We start from the raw sequence: 548 nt of genomic DNA, 5'->3' as shown, positions 1-548 counted from the left end.
GCTATCAAATGTTTGGTGCTTTTCATGTCTATTAACATTTCTAAGTTCTCTACTTTGAGATATCCAATTGCACCATATATGGGCCACCATTTTGTCAGCATGGAGTTATTACAGCATAACACAATTAGTTGCACTGATTGTGGTCTACGGACCATCTGACCATTCATTCCATGTCTGCTCTTTTCCTAGCTGCATGCAATCGATACATTCATCGTGGTTTGTTTTGCAACATGTTGTGTGTTGTTACTGCTTGATAATGCCGTCTCTCTATATTTGTTTCTTAGTTTATCTAGCTTTCTTTTGCTTCTTTGTTCCAGGGATTTTGCTCACGATTAGTTTGTATTTCGAACTAGTGTTCCATTATGCAATATAGTGGAACTCGACTCCAATTCGGGAGGCGTATCAAAAAATATATCAAACCCAATCCTATAAAGTGGTTCGATAGTACCGGGAGAAAATCTTCGTATGTACGGGGGCTTAGTGAAATTCATAATAAGATTGGATAGGGTGTGAATTTGAATAAGTTAGTCTTAGGGTCAGTTCTATGT

Source organism: Triticum aestivum, chromosome 4B, assembly GCF_018294505.1.
Source record: "Triticum aestivum cultivar Chinese Spring chromosome 4B, IWGSC CS RefSeq v2.1, whole genome shotgun sequence".
Taxonomy (NCBI): domain Eukaryota; kingdom Viridiplantae; phylum Streptophyta; class Magnoliopsida; order Poales; family Poaceae; genus Triticum; species Triticum aestivum.
This window is presented reverse-complemented; position numbering follows the sequence as displayed.